Here is a 21,926-nt window from a genome sequence, read left to right on the forward strand (position 1 = left end):
TAGAGTGCTGCAAATGGCAGCAAAACGTAGTTAAGAGCATGGCAAGTGCTCTGCAAACAAATGTGGATAGGGAAATAACTTAAAACAACAAAAAAAAACAGAAAAATAAAACAATGTTCTTCATCTCTGAAGGACGAGGCCCATATGGAGTAGGAGGGAGGTTGAGGTGGTGGTGGATGTGGCGGTCTCATAGGCGTGCGCACAGGGTGTGCCGGGTGTACCTGGGCACACCCTAATCACCTAGGGCACATAGCATTATCGCTCTGTTTGCCAGTGAGGAGATGGGAAAGATCTCCCTCGGACCTGCTCTGCTCTATTTCACTTTGCCAGCAGGGAGAGTAATGTATCGGGGCCATGTACATGTAGGCAAACACATGCATGTGTATTTAAACTTTGGGGTGCACACCCTAATGCAATAGGCTGCGCACACCTATGGGCGGTGTAGGTGGAAGCGGCGGTGGAGGAGGACCAGGGCCGGATTAAGAGCATCATTGGCTTGGTGCTGAGGATTTTGAAGGGCCTCAAGGGCCGTGCCTTGGCATGCACCCAGAGGAGGAAGGGTGCAGCCATGCATGCCTAATTCAACATGGGATGCTGTCTCTGAAGCCCATAAACACATCCATGCATCGGCAACTGTCCCTCCTTGTCTGGCCTTCGTGCTGTGTGGGGAGGTTCTGAGGGAGCTGCCTGGGGAAGCGAGCATAGAAGCCAGACTTCTGTGTTTACAAGTGACAGAAGAGCGGTAACAGTGAATATGGCCAACCCGGGGCCTATATAAAGGTAGGGGCCTGGAGCTGCAGCTCCAATAGCCCCTACATTTATCTGGCCCTGAGGAGGACGAGGTAGCCAACACTGCTTCTTTTCAGAAATTTTAAATGAGGGTACACCCCAAAAGAGTGAGAAAGAGCAAAAATAGAACAATGGCTGGGTCATGTCGGTACCCATCGCTATTCTGCACAAGGTACGGAAAAGTCCCGTGGGATCCATGCCTGGTTCATTTTAATGAACGTGAGCTTGTCCACATTGTCTCTGGACAGGCGGCTGCGCTTGTCTGTGATAACGCCCCCAGCCGTGCTAAATACCCGTTCAGATAATACACTGGCTGCAGGGCACGCCAGCACCTCCAAGGCGTAAAGGGCAAGCTCAGGCCATGTGCCCAACTTGGAGACCCAGAAGTTGAAGGGGGCAGACCCCTCATTCAGTACGCCTGTGCACACATACTGCTCCACCATGTTCGTGAAATGCTGCCTCCTGCTAAGACGTTCCATATGAGCTGCTGGTGCTGCTGTTTGTTGTGGTGTGCTGACAAAGCTTTTCCACATTTCGGCCATGCTAACCCTGCCTTCTGAGGTGCTGGCGGTACCCTGGTTGCGTTGGCGACCTCTTCCTCCTCCTCCTCCTCTGCCTTGTGCTTCCACTGTGGCCCCGCTGTCAGGTGGGAATGCCAGCAGCATCGCGTCTACCAGCGTGCGCTTGTACTCGCGCATCTTGCGATCGCGCTCCAGTGAGTGAATTAAGGACGGTACGTTGTCCTTGTAACGGGGATCCAGCAGCGTGGCCACCCAGTAATCAGCACAAGTTAGAATGTGGGCAACTCGGCGGTCGTTGTGGAGACACTGCAGCATGTAATCGCTCATGTGTGCCAGGCTGCCCAGAGGCAACGAAAGGCTGTCCTCTGTGGGAGGTGCATCGTCCGTGTCCTCTGTATCCCCCCAGCCACGCACCAGTGATGGCCATGAGCTGGCCTGGGTGCCACCCTGCTGTGAACATGGTTCCATCTCCTCCTCCAGCTCCTCCTCCTCATCCTCCTCATCCTCCAGAACTGTGCCCCTGTTGGACAATTGTGTCCCTGGCGTTTGTGTGTGCAGGAACCCACCCTCGGAGCCCCTTGTGAATGACTGCACTGAAAGCTTTGGAAATGTTACCTCTTCATCCTCCTCCTCCTCCTGCTCCTCATCCTGTGCCACATCCTCTTCCATCATCGCCCAAATTGTTTTTTCAAGGAGGCATAGAAGTGGGATAGTTAAGCTGACAACGGCGTCATCGGCACTGGCCATGTTGGTGGAGTACTCAAAACAGCGCAACAAGGCACACAGGTCTCGCATGGAGGCCCAGTTATTGGTGGTGAAGTGGTGCTGTTCCGCAGAGCCACTCACACGTGCGTGCTGCAGCTGAAACTCCACTATGGCCTGCTGCTGCTCGCACAGTCTTTCCAGCATGTGCAAGGTGGAGTTCCACCTTGTGGGCACGTCACATATGAGGCGGTGAGCGGGAAGGCCGAAGTTACGCTGCAGCGCTGACAGGCGAGCAGCAGCAGGGTGAGAACGCCGAAAGTGCGCACAGACGGCCCGCACTTTCTGCAGCAGCTCTGACATATCGGGGTAGTTTTTAAGGAACCTCTGCACCACCAAATTCAGCACATGCGCCAGGCAAGGGATGTGCGTCAAACCGGCTAGGCCCAGAGCTGCTATGAGATTTCGCCCGTTATCGCACACCACCAGGCAAGGCTTGAGGCTCGCTGGCAGCAACCACTCATTTGTCTGCTGTTCCATGCTCCTCCACAACTCCTGCGCGGTGTGTGGTTTTTCCCCCAAACAGGCAAGTTTTAAAACTGCCTGCTGTCGTTTACCCCTGGCCGTGCTGAAGTTGGTGGTGAAGGTGTTACGCTGTCCGGATGAGGAGGTGGTAGAGGATGAGGAAGCGGAGTAGGAGGAGTTAGGAACAGGAGGCAAACTGAAGCGCCCTGCAATCCTCAGTGGTGGAAGGACATGCGCCAAATTGCTATCCGCCTCAGGCCCATCCGCCACTGCATTTACCCAGTGTGCCGTTAGGGAGATATAACGCCCCTGACCGTGCTTACTGGTCCACGTATCGGTAGTTAGGTGGACCTTGCCACAGATGGCGTTGCGCAGTGCACACCTGATTTTTTCCCCCACTTGGTTGTGCAGGGAAGGGATGGCTTACCTGGAAAAGTAGTGGCGGCTGGGCATGACGTACTGTGGGACAGCCACCGACATAAGGTTTTTAAAACTGTGCGTCTCCACCAGACGGAATGACAGCATTTCAAAGGCCAAGAATTTTGAAATGCTGGCATTCAGGGCCAGGGATCGCGGGTGGGTAGTGGGGTACTTCCTCTTCCTCTCAAGTGTTTGGGAGATGGAAAGCTGAATGCTTCCACGGGACATTGTGGAGATGGTTGGTGACCCAGGTGGTGGTGTTGCTGACAGATCCTCTCTTTGCGGAGTGGCAGGTGCCGGTATCACTACAGATGTGGCTGGAGCGGCCGAGACTGCAGCAGAAGAGGAAGCAGGATGAGCCAGAGACGTTTCTTGGTTTTGAAGGTGTCTACTCCACTGCAGCTCGTGCTTTGCACTTAGATGCCTGATCATGCAGGTTGTGCTCAGGTTGAGAAGGTTTATGCCTTGCTTCAGGCTCTGATTGCAAAGGGTGCAAACCACTCGTGTCCTGTCATCAGCACATTTTCTAAAGAACTTCCACGCTAGAGAACTCCTTTGAGCTGACTTTGGTGCGCCCGTTCCCTTGCTGCGTTGGGCAGTAGCAGGCGTAGTGTCTAGGGCACGGCCGCTCCGCTTCTGCACCCTGCTCCCTCTTCTGCTGTGCTGGTGGCTCTGTGTGACCACCGCCTCTTCCTCCAGACTACTCAGGTCACCTGCATGACGTTCATTCCATGTGGGGTCGAGGACCTCATCGTCCTCCACATCATCTTAACCCAGTCTTCACCCCTGCCCTCCTTGTCGGTCTTTACAATTCTGGACGCCGCAGCAATTGGCACCTGCATTTCGTCATCATCGGAGACGTGCTGCGATGGTCCTTGCATGTACTCATCTTGAGAAATAAGTGGTTGGGCATCGCTGCACTCAATCTCTTCCACTTCTGGGGCAGGGCTAGGTGGATGGCCCTGGGAAACCCTGCTAACAGAGTCCTCAAAAAGAAGAAGAGACTGCTGTATGGCTTGGGGCTCAGACTGCTTGCCTGATTTCCAAGGGTGTGAGGTGAAAGACGGTTGGACATTGGCTGCAGGTGCCAACTCTGACCTTTCTGCAGTAGACTGGGTGGGAGACAATGTGAAGGAACTGGAGGCACTGTCAGCAACCCAATCTACTATCGCCTGTACTTCTTTAGGCCTCATCACATCTAGGGGCGCATTATGCCCTACCAAATACTACTGCAGGTTTTGTCGCCTACTCACACTTGAAAAAGGTGTTTCACTTGTGCGTGTAGCTGGCACAGATCGACCACGTCCTCTCCTTGCAACAGGAGCTCTACCAGCAGCACCACGACCCAGGCCACGGCCCCTATTTGACGGTCTCCTCATATTTCTGTAATTTATGATCTTGCCCTAGAAAGGTGTTTATTGAATAGCGGAACAAAACAACAACAGTATCGCACGGGTGTATTTGACAGTCAAATATGCAAACTATGCCGCAATTTAATGTTTTTTACCCCAAAAGGGTGTATATTGAATAGCGGAATAGGAAAAAGGATAAAAAAACGGTGTATCTCACACTACAAACACAGACTAGGCCCCGATTAAAATTTTTTGTACCCTAAAGGGAGGATGAGGAAGAGGAGTAGGAGGAGTTGGGAACAGGAGGCAAACTGAAGTGCCCTGCAATCCTTTGCGGTGGAAGGAGATGCGCCAAACAAATTTAAGAGGTGTATCTCACACGTACCGATACAGACTATGCCGTAATTTAATTTTCTTACACTCCAAAAGGGTGTATATTGAATAGCGGAATAGGAAAAATGTTATAATACAGTGTATCTCACACGTACAAACACAGACTAGGCCCCGATTACAATTTTTTGTACCCTAAAGGCAGGATGAGGAAGAGGAGCAGGAGGAGTTGGGAACAGGAGGCAAACTGAAGCGCCCTGCAATCCTCGGCGGTAGAAGGAGATGCGCCAAACAAATTTAAAAAGGTGTATCTCACATGTAGCGATACAGACTATCCCGCAATTTAATTTTTTACACTCAAACAGGGTGTATATTGAATAGCGGAATAGGACAAATTTTACAAAACGGTGTATCTCACACGTACAAACACAAACTAGGTCCCGATTACAATTTTTTGTACCCTAAAGGCAGGATGAGGAAGAGGAGTAGGAGGAGTTGGGAACAGGAGGCAAACTGAAGCGCCCTGCAATCCTCGGCGGTAGAAGGAGATGCGCCAAACAAATTTAAAAAGGTGTATCTCACATGTAGCGATACAGACTATCCCGCAATTTAATTTTTTACACTCAAACAGGGTGTATATTGAATAGCGGAATAGGACAAATTTTACAAAACGGTGTATCTCACACGTACAAACACAATCTAGGCCCAGATGACAATTTTTTGTACCCTAAAGGCAGGATGAGGAGTAGGAGGAGTTTGGAACAGGCAGGAGGCAGACTGAAGCACCCTCAAATCCTCGGCAGTATGAGATGTGCCCCAAAAATTGGAAAGGTGTATCTCACACGTATCGACACAGACTATCCCGCAATTTAATTGTTTATACCCAAAGGTTTTGATTAAATAGCGGAATAGAAAATATGATCAAAAAAAGTGTATGTATCTCACACGTACAGAACCACACTAGGCCCCAATTACTATTGTTTGTACCCCTAAAGGCAGGATGAGGAGTAGGAGGAGTTTGGAACAGGCAGCACCCTCAAATCTTCAGAAGTATGAGATGAACCCCAAAAACTTGGAAAGGTGTATCTCACACGTACCAACACAGACTATCCCGCAATTTAATTGATCCCCAAAGGTTTTTATTGAATAGCGGAATAGAAAATATGATCAAAAAAAGTGTTTGTATCTCACACGTACAGAACCACACTAGGCCCCAATTACTATTGTTTGTACCCCTAAAGGCAGGATGAGGAGTAGGAGGAGTTTGGAACAGGCAGCACCCTCAAATCTTCAGAAATATGAGATGAACTCCAAAAACTTGGAAAGGTGTATCTCACACGTACCAACACAGACTATCCCGCAATTTAATTGTTTATACCCAAAGGTTTTTATTGAATAGCGGAATAGAAAATATGATCAAAAAAAGTGTATGTATCTCACACGTACAGAACCACACTAGGCCCCAATTACTATTGTTTGTACCCCTAAAAGGCAGGATGAGGAGTAGGAGGAGTTTGGAACAGGCAGCACCCTCAAATCTTCAGAAGTATGAGATGAACCCCAAAAACTTGGAAAGGTGGATCTCACACGTACCAACACAGACTATCCTGCAATTTAATTGATCCCCAAAAGTTTTTATTGAATAGCGGAATAGAAAATATGATCAAAAAAAGTGTATGTATCTCACACGTACAAAACCACACTAGGCCCCAATTACTATTGTTTGTACCCCTAAAAGGCTGGATGAGGAGTAGGAGGAGTTTGGAACAGGCAGCACCCTCAAATCTTCAGAAGTATGAGATGAACCCCAAAAACTTGGAAAGGTGTATCTCACACGTACCAACACAGACTATCCCGCAATTTAATTGATACCCAAAGGTTTTTATTGAATAGCGGAATAGAAAATATGATCAAAAAAAGTGTATGTATCTCACACGTACAGAACCAGACTAGGCCCCAATTACTATTGTTTGTACCCCTAAAGGCAGGATGAGGAGTAGGAGGAGTTTGGAACAGGCAGCACCCTCAAATCTTCAGAAGTATGAGATGAACCCCAAAAACTTGGAAAGGTGTATCTCACACGTACCAACACAGACTATCCCGCAATTTAATTGATACCCAAAGGTTTTTATTGAATAGAGGAATAGAAAATATGATCAAAAAAAGTGTATGTATCTCACACGTACAGAACCACACTAGGCCCCAATTACTATTGTTTGTACCCCTAAAGGCAGGATGAGGAGTAGGAGGAGTTTGGAACAGGCAGCACCCTCAAATCTTCAGAAGTATGAGATGAACCCCAAAAACTTGGAAAGGTGTATCTCACACGTACCAACACAGACTATCCCGCAATTTAATTGTTTATACCCAAAGGTTTTTATTGAATAGCGGAATAGAAAATATGATCAAAAAAAGTGTATGTATCTCACACGTACAGATCCAGACTATGCCCCAATTACTATTGTTTGTACCCCTAAAGGCAGGATGAGGAGTAGGAGGAGTTTGGAACAGGCAGCACCCTCAAATCTTCAGAAGTATGAGATGAACCCCAAAAACTTGGAAAGGTGTATTTCACACCTACCAACACAGACTATCCCGCAATTTAATTGATACCCAAAGGTTTTTATTGAATAGCGGAATAGAAAATATGATCAAAAAAAGTGTATGTATCTCACACGTACAAAACCACACTAGGCCCCAATTACTATTGTTTGTACCCCTAAAAGGCTGGATGAGGAGTAGGAGGAGTTTGGAACAGGCAGCACCCTCAAATCTTCAGAAGTATGAGATGAACCCCAAAAACTTGGAAAGGTGGATCTCACACGTACCAACACAGACTATCCCGCAATTTAATTGATCCCCAAAGGTTTTTATTGAATAGCGGAATAGAAAATATGATCAAAAAAAGTGTATGTATCTCACACGTACAAAACCACACTAGGCCCCAATTACTATTGTTTGTACCTCTAAAAGGCTGGATGAGGAGTAGGAGGAATTTGGAACAGGCAGCACCCTCAAATCTTCAGAAGTATGAGATGAACCCCAAAAACTTGGAAAGGTGGATCTCACACGTACCAACACAGACTATCCCGCAATTTAATTGATCCCCAAAGGTTTTTATTAAATAGCGGAATAGAAAATATGATCAAAAAAACTGTATGTATCTCACACGTACAGATCCAGACTAGGCCCCAATTACTATTGTTTGTACCCCTAAAGGCAGGATGAGGAGTAGGAGGAGTTTGGAACAGGCAGCACCCTCAAATCTTCAGAAGTATGAGATGAACCCCAAAAACTTGGAAAGGTGGATCTCACACGTACCAACACAGACTATCCCGCAATTTAATTGATCCCCAAAGGTTTTTATTGAATAGCGGAATAGAAAATATGATCAAAAAAAGTGTATGTATCTCACACGTACAGAACCAGACTAGGCCCCAATTACTATTGTTTGTACCCCTAAAGGCAGGATGAGGAGTAGGAGGAGTTTGGAACAGGCAGGACCCTCAAATCTTCAGAAGTATAAGATGAACCCCAAAAACTTGGAAAGGTGGATCTCACACGTACCAACACAGACTATCCCGCAATTTAATTGATCCCCAAAGGTTTTTATTGAATAGCGGAATAGAAAATATGATCAAAAAAAGTGTATGTATCTCACACGTACAAAACCACACTAGGCCCCAATTACTATTGTTTGTACCTCTAAAAGGCTGGATGAGGAGTAGGAGGAATTTGGAACAGGCAGCACCCTCAAATCTTCAGAAGTATGAGATGAACCCCAAAAACTTGGAAAGGTGGATCTCACACGTACCAACACAGACTATCCCGCAATTTAATTGATCCCCAAAGGTTTTTATTAAATAGCGGAATAGAAAATATGATCAAAAAAACTGTATGTATCTCACACGTACAGATCCAGACTAGGCCCCAATTACTATTGTTTGTACCCCTAAAGGCAGGATGAGGAGTAGGAGGAGTTTGGAACAGGCAGCACCCTCAAATCTTCAGAAGTATGAGATGAACCCCAAAAACTTGGAAAGGTGGATCTCACACGTACCAACACAGACTATCCCGCAATTTAATTGATCCCCAAAGGTTTTTATTGAATAGCGGAATAGAAAATATGATCAAAAAAAGTGTATGTATCTCACACGTACAGAACCAGACTAGGCCCCAATTACTATTGTTTGTACCCCTAAAGGCAGGATGAGGAGTAGGAGGAGTTTGGAACAGGCAGGACCCTCAAATCTTCAGAAGTATAAGATGAACCCCAAAAACTTGGAAAGGTGGATCTCACACGTACCAACACAGACTATCCCGCAATTTAATTGATCCCCAAAGGTTTTTATTGAATAGCGGAATAGAAAATATGATCAAAAAAAGTGTATGTATCTCACACGTACAGAACCACACTAGGCCCCAATTACTATTGTTTGTACCCCTAAAGGCAGGATGAGGAGTAGGAGGAGTTTTGAACAGGCAGCACCCTTTAAATCTTCAGAAGTATGAGATGAACCCCAAAAACTTGGAAAGGTGGATTTCACACGTACCAACACAGACTATCCCACAATTTAACTGTTCCCCAAAGGTTTTTATTGAATAGCGGAATAGAAAATATGATCAAAAAAAGTGTATGTATCTCACACGTACAAAACCACACTAGGCCCCAATTGCTATTGTTTGTACCCCTAGAAGGCTGGATGAGGAGTAGGAGGAGTTTGGAACAGGCAGCACCCTCAAATCTTCAGAAGTATGAGATGAACCCCAAAAACCCCAAATATCATTCAGCTCTGCTGCAGGCCACAATTTATTTTTTTTTAACCCAAGGCTGTATATTAAATAGTGGAATAGAAAAAAGTGTATGATTTTTGAAACCACTCAATAATAGCACATGTGAACTGAACACAGCAGTGTATGATCAGTCAGCACAGCACAGCTGAAGGAAAAACGCTGCACACAGTGACTGATGGAAAAATACTTTTCTCCCTCCTCCTCAGTGGGCAAAAAAAATTGTGTTCACTGCACCCCACACACAGCAAAATCGATGTGGACCACTGACACCTGCCTATCTCCAGCCTCTCCCTAAATGGATTGATAAGATCGTAGATCGGTCACTGAAAACCCCTCCCACACAGCAAAATCGATCGTAGAAAACTGACCCTAAAAATCAGCAGCAGCCTCTCCCTAAAAGGATTGATAAGATCGTAGATCGGTCACTGAAAACCCCTCCCACACAGCAAAATCGATCGTAGAAAACTGACCCTAAAAATCAGCAGCAGCCTCTCCCTAAAAGGATTGATAAGATCGTAGATCGGTCACTGAAAACCCCTCCCACACAGCAAAATCGATAGTAGGAAACTGACCCTAAAAATCAGCAGCAGCCTCGCCCTAAAATGCCTACAACTCGCCCTGCCTAACACACTCCGAACTGTCCCTCATTTCTATGCGGACACAAATGAGTTTTGCCTGCCTGTCTGTCCCTAATCAGCAGCCAGCACGTATGTGTGCTCTGTCCCTGAACTAGTACACAGCAGAATGACGCCGCACGGCGCTGGCTGGAACTTATAAAGACTTGGTCACATGCTTCAGATGGCCAATCACAGCTACTAATACATTTGTAGGCATGGCTGGGATGGCTTAAGGCACACCAGTTAAACGCTTGTTGATTGGCTGTTGAAAGCCTGCCATGAAAAGCGCGCCAATGCATGCAAAACCCGGAACCGGGTCCGTGTTCGGGTAACAAAAAACCAATTATTCGGTACGAACACGAATAATACAGTCCGTGTTCGCTCAACCCTACTGGGGAGCCAAAGGTGGGTTGTACAGCTGTCCAAACAAGTGAATGGCTGTACTCTTGTAAAGTATGATGCTTCTCTGCATTGGAGTTTCCCCATGTTTAATGCCATTTCCTGCACACAAACCCTTTTAAAGTGGAACAATAGGCAAAACATTCTTTTTCATTTTGGATAGAGCAAGGAAGGGTTATAACCCATCAGATTTTTTTTTCGCCATCTTCGTCCCTTTGCGGAGATTTCCCTTCACTTCCTGTCCCATGACCAAACAGGAAGTGAAAGGAGATCCTGCAAATGGGAATCCCTTAGAGCCACACAGGTCACTAGAATTAATGTCCCCATTACTTTTCTGGGGATAACCCACAATTTGGGATTTCCTTTTAGTTTACCTTTCAATGATAATGATAAACAGGACAAAAAGAGAGGGTGAATTTCCTTAACCACTTAAGCCCCAGAGGATTTGGCTGCTCAAAGACCAGACCCCTTTTTTCAACTTGGCACTGTGTGACTTTAACTGACAATTGCGCAGTCATGCAATGCTGCACCTTTAACGAAATTTACCTCCTTTTTTTCCCACAAACAGAGCTTTCTTTTGGTGGTATTTGATCACCTCTGCGCTTTTTATTTTTTGCAATATTAATAAAAAAGAGCGAAAATTTTGCAAAAAAATGACATTTTCAACTTTGTCTTTTAAAAAATATCCAATATACTAAATTTATGTCATTTTTTTTGGCCAAAATATATTTAGCTACATGTCTTTGACAAAAAAAAAAAAAAATCAATGAGCGTATTTTTATTGGTTTGCGCAAAAGTTATAGCGTCTACAAACTATGGTGTAAATACTGAAATTTACACAGCTTTAATTTCTGACTGCCTATCTCATTTCATGAAATGCTAAAATGGCAGGGCAGTACAACCCCCCCCCCCCAAACTACCACTTTTTGGAAAGTAGACATCCTAAGGAATGTTCTGAGAGGCATGTTGAGCTCATTGAATATTTCATTTTTTTGTCACAGGTATATATATTTTTTTTTTTTTACACAAAGTTGTCATTGAAATGATATATTGCTCACACATGCCATGGGTATATGTGTAATTACACCCCAAAATATATTCTGCTGCTTCTCCTGAGTACAGGGATACCACATATGTGAGACTTTTTGGGAGCCTAGCAGTGTACGGGAGCCCGAAAACAAATCACCACCATCAGAATTTCAAAGCGTGTTCATTTTTCATTGCATTTTCTCACTACCTATAACGGTTTAGGAGGCCCTGGCATGTCAAGATACTGCAAAAACCCCCCCAAATGACCCCATTTTGGAAAGTAGATGCCCCAAGCTGTTTGTTGAGAGGCATGGTGAGTCCATGGAATATTTTATATTTTGCTACAAGTTTTGGGAAAATTACAATTTTTTTTTTATTTATTTTTTTTACACAACGTTGTCACTAAAAGATAAATTTCTCATACATGACATGGGTATATGTGGAATGACACATTCTGAATGAATACATTCTGCTGCTTCTCCTGAGTACAGGGATACCCCATGTGTGAGACTTTTTTGCAGTCTAGCCGAGTACAGGTCCCCGAAAACCAATCCCCACTTTCAGGCTTTCCAAGGGCGTAAATTGTTGATTTCACTCCTGACTACCTATCACAGTTTCGGAGGCCCTAAAATTCCAAGATAGCACAAACCCCCCCCCAATGACCCCATTTTGCAAAGTAGACACCCCAAGCTATTTGCTGAGAGGCATGGTGAGTCCATGGAATATTTTATATTTTGCCACAAGTTCCGGGAAATATATATACATATATATATTTTTTTTTTTTACACAAAGTTGTCAGTAAATGATATATTGCTCACACATGCCATGGGTATATGTGAAATGACACCCCAAAATACATTATGCTGCTTCTCCTGAGTACAGGGATACCCCATGTGTGAGACTTTTTTGCAGTCTAGCCGAGTACAGGTCCCCGAAAACCAATCCCCACTTTCAGGCTTTCCAAGGGCGTAAATTGTTGATTTCACTCCTGACTACCTATCACAGTTTCGGAGGCCATGAAATGCCAAGACAGCACAACCCCCCCCCCCCCCCCCCCAAATGACCACTTTTCGGAAAGTAGACACCCTAAGCTATTTGCAGAGAGGCATGTTGAGTGTTTTGCAGATCTCACTTTTTGTCACAAAGTTTCGGAAATTGAAAAAAGAGGGGAAAAATGCATTTTCATGTTTTTTCTTCATTTTCCAAAAAAAATGGAGCTGCAAAATACTCACCATGCCTCTCAGCAAGTGGATTGGAGTGTCTATTTTGCAAAATGGGGTCATTTGGGGGTTTTTGTGCCATCTTGGCTTTTTATGGACTTCAAAAGTGTGATAGGTAGTAAGGAGTGAGATCAACAATTTACGCCCTTAGAAAGCCAGAAGGTGCGGATTGGTTTTCCGGGTCCTGTACGCGGCTAGACTGGCAAAAAGTCTCACACATGGGGTATCCCTGTACTCAGGAGAAGCAGCAGAATGTATTTTGGGGTGTCATTTCACATATACCCATGGAATGTGTGAGCATTATATCATTTACTGACAACTTTGTGTAAAAAAAAAAATAACAAAAAATCATTTTCCCGAAACTTGTGGCAAAATATAAACTATTCCATGGACTCACCATGCTTCTCAGCCAATAGCTTGGAGTGTCTACTTTGCAAAATGGGGTCATTTGGGGGGGGTTTTGTGCTATTTTGAAATTTCAGGGCCTCTGAAACTGTGACAGGTAGTCATGGGTAAAATCAGCAATTTACGCCATTAGAAAACCTGAAGATGTGGATTGGTTTTCGAGGTCGTGTACACAGCTAGGCTGCCAAAAAGTCTCACACATGGGGTATCCCTGTACTCGAGAAGCAACAGAATGTATTTTGGGGTGTCATTTCACATATTCCCATGGCATGCGTGAGCAATATATCATTTAGTGACAACTTTCTGTAAAAAAACAACAAAAAAAAAGAAATAACGGAAAATTGATATCAAATACTTACCGTAATTTTCCTTTCCTGATGGACTCCATGGCAGCATACGTTCGGGTAGGCCCCGCCTCCTCTCCTACCTCATAGGACCCCACTCTCATAAATCTTTGCTCCCTTTCAGCATCAGTGTTCTGTAACTAGCCTACTCAGGAATTGGGAGGGGACTCCTGCTGCCATGGATTCCATCAGGAAAGGAAAATTACGGTAAGTATTTGATATCAATTTTCCGTTTTCCTGACAGACTCCATGGCAGCATACGTTCAGGAAATAACTCGCTATACACTCCCGGGTGGGAAGCTGCTGAACAAAGAAAACTTTAATTGGCACTGTCAACTGACAAGACTTAAACGCCAAAATTAACGGAAGATAAAGCAGCAGGTTCAATACAATAATGGGAAAGGAAGGTATTGACAGATGACCAGGATGCTGCTTTGCAGATCACGTCAGGCACGACGTGTTTGGAAGCTGCCCAAGACGTAGCGACGCTTCTTGTAGAGTGAGCTGTAATCGCCTCTGGAGGAGCCAAGCCCTTTGCTCTATACGCCCATTGGATAGCCTGAACGATCCACGCAGCCACTGCTCTAGAAGAGGCACGCATTCCTTTCTTTTTGCCACGGAGAAGAACAAAAAGGAAATCCGATTGGCGGAAGGAGGATGTGGCCTCCAAATATTGACTTAGAGTGTTGCTCACGTCTAGAGGATGGACTGAAGATTCCTCATCAGTTCTGAAGGTGGGAAGAACTATCTCAGCATTTTCGTGGAAGACAGAGGTCACTTTTGGATTTGACCCCAGCATAGGGATTAGGACCACTCTGTCTTGAAAGAAGGTCAGAAAAGGCTCTTTGTGACCTAAATTGTGTATCTCAGAGACCCTCTTAGCGGAGGTAATGGCCACCAAAAATGCTGTCTTCAACGTAAGTTCCTTGATTGACATGGAGGCAACTTCCTTTGAAGAGAAAAAGTCCAAAACTAATGGAAGATCCCATTTTGGAAATCTCGGTCTTCTCTGAGGCCTGAGCCTGACTGTGCCCTTAAAAAATTGCTGAATCAGATGATGACTTGCCCACTGAATTCCGGTGAAGGCTGAAATGGCGGAGACTTGCACCCGGAGAGAACTAACCGAGAGGGACAGATCCAGACCAGATTGCAAGAAACTTAGAATCTGCTGAATAGTAGGTGTAGCTACTGGACCTGACCTCTGGGCTTGATGACTCATGAACCTAGCCCATATCCTTTCATATACCCTGTTGGTGCTAGCTCTTCTCGAACTCATGAGGGTCGGGATCACCTCTTCTGGACATCCGAGAGCCTCCAACCTCCCCCTCTCAAGAACCAAGCCCTGAGGTGCAGACGTGCAGGGCATGGGTGCAGAGTAGGACCCTGAGATAGAAGGTCCGACCTGAGAGGTAGAGGGATTGGATCCCTGAAGCTGAGAAGGGACAGCAGGGGAAACCAGGGCCTGTTGGGCCAAAAGGGAATTATTGCTATAATTTCTACTTCCTCCATCTTCAGTCTCCGCAGGAATTGGAGTACTATTGGTACTGGTGGAAAAGCATAAGCAGACTGGAAGTTCCATCTGTCCGTGAGGGCATCCACTCCAAAGGCTCGAGGATCTCTGAACCTCGTGTAGTACTTCCGAAGCTTCTTGTTCGTGGACTCGCAAACAGATCCACTTCTGGCGAAATCCCCAGGGACAGGACCCAGTTGAACACGAGATAGGAAGTCTGCTTCCACATTCAACACTCCCGGAACAAAGACCGCTGAAAGATTGGCCAGATGATGCTGAGCCCATGTCATAATCGGCTCTGTTTCTTGGAGGAGAGACATGCTGCGTGTTCCTCCCTGCCTCTTGACATAAGCCACTGCCGTGGTGTTGTCCATCCTTAGCAGCACTGAGGCCCCTTGCGTTAGACGGTGAAAAGCCTGAAGGGCTTTGAGGGCAGCTCGTAGTTCTAGAATGTTGGACACCACTCCGTGACCGGGAAAGTTCCATCTGCCTTGTGCCACTTCTGACAGACAGTGGGCTCCCCAACCGGTACTGCTGGCATCGGAGGTTATCGTAATCCAGGAAATTGGAGCGATTGAGTGGCAGTTGGTCAAATTTGTACGGCGTAACCACCAGGGAAGGCACCCCTTCATGAATGGGGTCAGGTGAATAACTTGTGACAAGTTCTCCGTCGTCCATTGTTGGAGAAACCCCTTCTGGAAGGGTCTCAGTTTCCACATAGCCCACTTCACCATGGGTGAGGTGGCTACCAAAGTCTCTACTACCTTTAGACACTGACGAGCAGTGAGACGAGAGGCAGCGAGAGCGAGAGCCACCCTGCTCTGGACTACTGGAATTTTCTCTTCTGGCAGGGAAATGGTGCACTTCAACGTGTTGAACAGTGCCCCGAGAAACACCAGTGACTACGTAGGCACCAGATGGCTCTTTTCTAGATTCAGAATCCAGCCGAATTCCTGAAGCGTAGAGATCACCTGCTCCAGATGCGAGAGTAACTGAAGTCTGTCCTGAGACAGAAGGAGGAGATCGTCCAGATAATGATGCAATCTGACACCTCTGGTCCTGATGAGAGCCACAACCGCCAGCAAGGTCTTGGAGAACGTGCGAGGCGAAGTTGAGAGCCCGAAGGGAAGATACGTAAATTGCATGTGAGCATGACCTACAGCAAACCGGAGGAACTGATGGTACTCTCTTGCCACAGGAACGTGGAAGTACGCATCTTTTAGGTCGATCGATGCCAACCAATCTCCTGGGAGAATCGAATGCTGTATTGTGACTAGGGACTCCATTTTGAACCTTTCTTGATGGATAGACCTGTTGAGATATGTAAGGTCTATTACCGGGCGCCAGGTGCCGTTCTTTTTCTGGACGAGGAACAGAGGTGAATAGACTCCCAAACCTCGTTCTGCATCGGGAACTGGGGCAACGGCTCGCTGAGCCAGTAAGGTGTCCACGTAAGCGAGAAGAACCTTCTTTTTTTCTGCCGAAGGAGGAAGTGAGGTTGCGACAAACCTGGGTTTGGGAACGTTGTCGAATGCCCACGAATGCCCCCGGGACACGATATTTAACACCCAGGGATCCTGGATCGAGGCCGCCCAGACATCCCGAAATTGGAGCAACCTGGCCCCTACCGGGAAGGCCTGGACGGGCCCAACCTCAAAAGGATTTGGTGGCCTCCCGGTCACCAGACGAAGAGCCTTTTGAGCCTTTCTGGAAGGTGGATTGCCTTGACTTCCAACCTCTTCCGTAGGACTTGCCTGGTCTGTAGCTGCGTACTTCCCTGGAACGATTGGTGGTTTGTCTTCTCGGGAAAGAGCGCTTCTGAGCGCCTGGGCGTTTATCCTGAGGGAGGAACCCAGATTTTCCACCCGTGGCCCGAGTTATGGCTGCATCCAATTTGTTCCCAAAGAGGGAAGAACCCTCAAAGGGAATCCGGCACCATGCCTGTTTGGAAGCAGCATCAGCAACCCAAGGCCAAAGCCAAAGGGCGCGTTTAGCCGTAACAGAAGCCAGCATAACTCGAGCCAAAAGGCGAATTGTGTCTAGAGACGCCTCCCCCAGGAAGCCCGCAGCCATCTTCAGCTCCTGGATTGGGGAGCTCTGGAGCACTTCTTCCGAAACTCCTCCAAGAGTGCCCTCGAGGGCATTAATCCAGACTTCCATGGCTTTTGAAATTGTAGCCAAAGCCAAAGCTGGCTTACAGGCCATGCCGGCTGAAAGGTATGCTCGTTTAAGGTCAGCGTCGATCCTCCTATCCAACGGATCCCTAAATGAGGCTGTATCCTCCATTGGAAGGGTGACATGCTTGACCAAACGCATCACAGCTGCATCCACACTTGGGGAAGATTCCAGGTACTTCACCTTTTCTTGTTTAAATGGATACAACTTCGCCATTTTTGTGGTCAGGGAATTTTTCCTTTCCACTTTGCTCCACTCTTCTGAAATTATATCTCCCAGCTCCCCTAGAAATGGAAAGTCCAAGCGCTCTTTGCATAGCTGCTTGAAATATTTTCGTTGTTTCGGGGAGGAAACAGCTGGTTCTTCCCATTCCAGGGCTTCTCTCACCGCCTTCACTAGAGGGGAGACAAGGCTGAACTCGAATCCTGAACCGGAGTCATCTGAATCAGATTCGGACTCTGACGGAAGGATAAAGGGATGGCTGGGTTGGGAGGACTCAAAAGGATCCTGAACCAGAAGATCTCTTTCCGGAGAGCGGGATGGCCCTGCAGAAGTACCTGGCTTCTGTAACTCAGCTAGAGAGTCTTTGAGGACTCTGCGCACCACCTCCTCAATATGATGGTCCGACTTCTCCCTTTCACCCGTGGCTTGGGTATAACAGGGTTTACACAGAGAGGAGCCATCTGTTACTATGGTACCACATCCCCAGCATTTCTTCCCGTGCAGGTGCTCTGAACGGCCATAATGTGTTGAACCAGAAGATTTGCCATCACGTCCCCCACATAGGAAGAGTATGGGGGGAGCTGCGCCTGGACCTAGATGAGGAGTGCCGGTGATGCGACTTTGAATGTCTGTCTTCGCTGCGTGCGCTAGGCTGGTGATCAGACCTGGAAGAGCTGGAGACAGACACATGTAGCGATATATAAGAGAAACACACAGACCCCCCCCCCCTAAATGCCCAGCACATACCTGGTATGAGCGGGCTGGCCACTAGGAGGCGGAGACGTGTCCATGATCGATACAAAAGAAGGGGCGAAGAAACTCTTCACATCTAAGCAAAAAAGAAGAATACATATAGAGCTAAGCCTTACCCCAAGCAAAATCGCCAATAAGCCTTTAAGAATCGGATTGTTACCTTTAAGAACGACAGTCAGAGTCTGGGGGAGGCTGTATGTATGTGCCGACCTTCCCACCAGCTCTGACATACTAAGGGCTTTAAATATGCCGCCTCGCGGCCGCCGATCGCTGCCGCAAGACGTCACGTGTCACTCCCGCGCATGCGCACGAATCCAGTGCCCGGCGGCTACCGCGCATGCGCAGAAGCGCCGCGCAACCCGGAAGCGGCGGCCGCGATTGCGGCCGCGGCGGGACCGGGAGCCACCGGACAAATGCAAGCAAGAAACAATACGGCGGACTGAAGAATGGGAAACCTGCCAAAACACCAAACAGTGAGTAAAAACGGCCTAACGACGCCTTGGCACATGAGAATAGCATACAAGTAACAAAGAAACAGTGAGAATAAAAAAAGGAAAGGTCCCATAACAGGGCTTACCACCCTGCCCGAGCAGAGAAGGGTCCCAGAGGCGCACCACCGGACTGTATCTTCGGGCAAAATTAGGCCACCCGCGGCAGCTGGGCTCTCTCGGCCAGACCACAGAGCTCCTGCTGAGGGTCTCTTCTATTGCCCCCTCCATACCCTGCTAATAGCCAGGGCTTAGCGGAGGCTCCACGACCCATTCTGCTTCCAGGTATAGGACTGAAACAGTAGGAACATAACACCGTATGTATGAGGAGGACGAAAAAAGAACACTGATGCTGAAAGGGAGCAAAGATTTATGGGAGTGGGGTCCTATGAGGTAGGAGAGGAGGCGGGGCCTACCCGAACGTATGCTGCCATGGAGTCTGTCAGAAAAATAATTTTCCCGACACTTGTGGCAAAATATAAAATATTCCATGGACTCACCATGCCTCTCAGCAAATAGCTTTGGGTGTCTTCTTTTCAAAAAGGGGTCATTTTGGGGGTGTTTGAACTGTCCCGGCATTTTATGCTTAATCTTATCCACACATCACCCACTCTTCTAACTACTAGAAAATTACTTTGAACCCCCAAACATTATATATTTCTTTAAAGCAGAGGCCCTATAGAATAAAATGGTGGATGTTGCAAATTTTTTTGTCACACGGTATTTGCGCACAGATTTTCCAAACGCAATTTCTGCAAAAAAAATACATTTTTTTAATTTATTGCACAAATACACTATATAATTCCAATTTGTTTGGTAAAATTTAAAAGATGATCTTATGCCGAGTACATAGATACCAAACATGACATGCTTTAAAAATTGCGCACGCCTCTGCAGCGGCAACAAAGTACATACATTTTTAAAAACCTTTAAAAGTCTTTACAGGTTACCACTTTAGACTTACAGAGGAGGTCTACTGCAATAATTACTGCATTCGACCTGGCGTTCGTGGCGATACCTCACATGCATGCTGCAATTGCGGTTTACATATGTCACTAGACCAACGCTTGCGTGCGCCATTGCGTGCAAGCACGGGGGGACAGGGGGGCTTGATTTTTTTTTCTGCTTTTTTATGTTATTTTGACACCTTTCCTTTCATTTTTTTTTTAAATCATTTTTATTGTTATCACAGTGAATTTAAATATCCCCTATGATAGCAATCTGTAGTGACAGGTACTCTTTTTTTAAAAAATTGGGGTCTTTTAGACTCTAGATCTCTCCTCTGACCTTAACGCATCTGACCACACCAAAATTGGTGTGATAAAATACTTTCCCAATTTCCCAATGGCCCTGTTTATTTCTGGCGAAACAGAAGTCATGAAATGCTCGTAGCTTCCGGTATCTTAGGCCATAGAGATGATTGGAGCCATTCTCATCTCCAATTAGCTCTATGGTTAGATAATTGAACCACCGGCTGCATTCTCGGGTTAACCGGTGGGACAGGAGAGCCCGAGAAAAACCACGGAAGGCTGTGGAAGGCGGCGGTGGGGGGGGAGTCCCCTCCCACTGTATGTAAAAGCAGTCTAGCAGCCAATTACCTGCTAGGATTGCTTTTACATGTAAGCCGACCGTTGGCTGTAAAAAACGATACCAAGATGATGCCTAAATCTGCAGGCATCATCCTGGTATAACCACTCAAAGTCCAGCAACGTACCAGTACATTGCTGGTCCTTGTTTGGCATATAGTGTAGTTTTTTTTTTCATGCAGCCTGTGGGCTGAACGAAAAAACAGAGAACCTATCAGAAATCAGCACAGGAATAATGCGTAGTATTACTCATCATTAACCGCCCAAACAACCACCCACTGAATTTAATGATGGGTATACACGACACTATCCACGTATACCAAAATAGGATTTTAACTGCAGTGCTGAAATCAGAAAATCACCACAGCGCTACCAGCAAAGGTATCCATATATGCTGAGCGCAAACACTGTTTGTGTCAGAATATATAAAATCAATGTCGTGGCAGCCGACGAGTACCTGCAAGAGAAACAGGTCACAAAAGAATGAAAAAAACAAACAAAGGACATTAAAAGTACAGTAGGAAGAGTAGAAGAACATATAAAATGACTGACACAACAACAGTTTTTGGATCCTTTTATTTTTCTTTCTAACTGTTGTTCCTTGATTTGGGACTGCGATCTTCCAGCTTGGGTCTCTCAAAATGTCGATGGACATCCAACATCTTTCGAGACCCTGTGTTTGTGTGCCCTACACTGTGTCGTGCAGTACCCTACACTAAATCTCCACTAGTGTATGGTAGCGCTCCAAACATTCCCCGATGCAGAGACCAGGTTGGTCAGGACATTTGGAACAATAATAACAGGTGTCACGCCTACATCCGCGCCTGCTACAGACACGACATCGTCTTTGGGGTCGTCTTTGGGTAGGGGTACTCGGGAGGACATAAGGAAAATGTCTCTCATGCAGCCGGCTCACTGCATCTGGAAGGGGACGTTGGGCAGGCATGCCTCCTGGGTAATGGTAGGCAAGGATGATCGCTTCCTGGAATTCCCGGAAGGATCCAGTTCGTCCTGACGCTCTGTATAGGACAAAGGCGTTCAGCATAGCCAATTGGTAAAGGTAAACAGACACTTTTTTGTAACAGCGTCTGGCTTTACGGGCAACTAAATACGGCGCCAAAAGCTGGTCGTTAAGGTCCACCCCTCCCATATTAAGGTTATATTCGTGGACACAGAGGGGTTTCTCCATAACGCCAGTTGCCGTAGTAATTTGGATTCTCGTGTCTGCGTGAAGGGAGGACAGAACATAAACATCCCATGTATCCTTCCACTTCACCACAAGCAATTTGTCCGTTTTCAAGCAGGCTCTCGTCCCCCGACTAAGACGGGAATTTACAAGCCATTGGGGGAAGCCCCGGTGATTAGGTCGCACGGTGCCACATGCGCCAATTTGTAAATCGAGAAGGTGACTAAATAGTGGCACGCTTGTGTAAAAGTTGTCCACGTACAAATGGTACCCCTTTCCAGATAAGGGTGACACCAAGTCCCTATGTAGTCTGGGCAGTTCGGGGGCTCCACAGTGCTATCTTTTCTGTCATAGACCCAGAAACTAACTGTATAACCTGTGGCCCTGTCACACAATTTATACAGTTTGACCCCGTATCTGGCACGCTTGCTGGGGAGGTACTGTTTGATAGCAAGGCGGCCAGTAAATTTAATCAGGGACTCGTCAACACAGACAACTTGTTCGGGGGTAAACAAGGCTGCAAACCGCTAATTGAAGTGGTCTATGAGGGGCCGAATTT

This window comes from Pelophylax lessonae, assembly GCF_965119305.1.
Source record: "Pelophylax lessonae genome assembly, chromosome: 4".
Lineage (NCBI taxonomy): Eukaryota > Metazoa > Chordata > Amphibia > Anura > Ranidae > Pelophylax > Pelophylax lessonae.